Source organism: Macrotis lagotis, chromosome X (genome assembly GCF_037893015.1).
Source record: "Macrotis lagotis isolate mMagLag1 chromosome X, bilby.v1.9.chrom.fasta, whole genome shotgun sequence".
Classification (NCBI taxonomy): Eukaryota; Metazoa; Chordata; class Mammalia; order Peramelemorphia; family Peramelidae; genus Macrotis; species Macrotis lagotis.
In genome coordinates this window covers 637,740,983-637,742,243 of record NC_133666.1, presented here as the reverse complement: position 1 = coordinate 637,742,243, position 1,261 = coordinate 637,740,983, and the positions used below count along the sequence as shown (strand labels likewise).

The 1,261-nt window shown below is 40.7% G+C and overlaps 1 pseudogene; it reads left to right on the top strand.

The window, feature by feature from the left end:
- Positions 1 to 267: 267 nt before the first annotated feature.
- On the top strand, positions 268 to 1,061 carry LOC141497388 (aminoacyl tRNA synthase complex-interacting multifunctional protein 2 pseudogene; annotated as a pseudogene).
- Positions 1,062 to 1,261: the final 200 nt, after the last annotated feature.

Genomic DNA, 1,261 nt, shown 5'->3' with positions numbered 1-1,261 from the left:
TGGCTCCCTTCCTTGATGAAGTAGTTTCAAATCCTGCCTTCAGATAGTGGACTATTTAAGTACTACAGTCCCAAATTGTATCTTTGGGGATCTGGCTCTCTAGTCAGACTACCCCCCCCACATAATCTATATAAGTCTGCATAATCAGTAAATTTAGAGAAATATTAATGAATGTGTATTTTTTTAAAAAAATCTATTTGAGGCCCACCTTACTCCTAACTCAGTCATGTGCATTTACCTTTCACCCCCTTTCACCTCCCTGACTCAATGCCCAGGTACCAGGAAGAGGTTGACCCATCTCTTCAGGCTCTTGAGTCTCGCCAGGAAGAGATCTTAAAACGGTTATATGAATTGAAAGTTGCTGTTGATGGTCTCTCCAAGATGATACAAACACCAGATGCAGACTTTGATGTGACAAATGTGATCCAAGCTAATGAATGCACTACTTTAACTACAAGCATGGTAGACGTAGATTCAATGCTTGGGAGGGATCATGGAGCTTTGAAAGATATTGTGATCAATGCAAACCCAACTCTGCCTCTACTCTCCTTGTTGGTGCTACACAGCTTCCTCTGTGAACACTACAAGATATTATCAATTGTTCATATGCATTCATCTGTAAAGAATGTTCCTGAAAATCTTTTGAAGTGTTTTGGAGAACAGTCTAAGAAACAGTCATATCGTGAGTATCAATTGGGTTTTACTTACTTGGATTTGGAAGGATGTGCCAAAGCCCCAGATAAAGTTCAGTATTCAAACAATGTGTCCTCACTGTTTGGCCAGACACGTAATGCCCTTAATCTAACACTTATAATTGGCTAGATATGGCTCTTTTTCAGTTGAAAGAAGGCAGCAGTAAAGCTGTCTTGCGCTCTATGAACTCTGCTCTTGGCAGAAGTCCCCGGCTGGTGGGAAATGAACTCACTGCAGCAGACATTGTAGCTTGGTGTACACTTCAGCAATCAGGTAGCAATCAGGTAGTTCCAACCACTGTTCAAAAATGGATGAAATTATGTGAAAACTTGGCCTCTTTTAACATTGCCCTGAAACTTCTGAAGTAAATTCTTAGAATGCATCTTTTTTTTTTTTTTTTTTTTTTTTAGTTTTTGCAAGGCAATGGGGTTAAAGTGGCTTGCCCAAGGCCACACAGCTAGGTAATTATTAAGTGTCTGAGGCCAGATTTGAACTCAGGTACTCCTGATTCCAGGGCTGGTGCTCTATCCACTGTACCACCTAGCTGCCCCTAGAATACATCTCTATT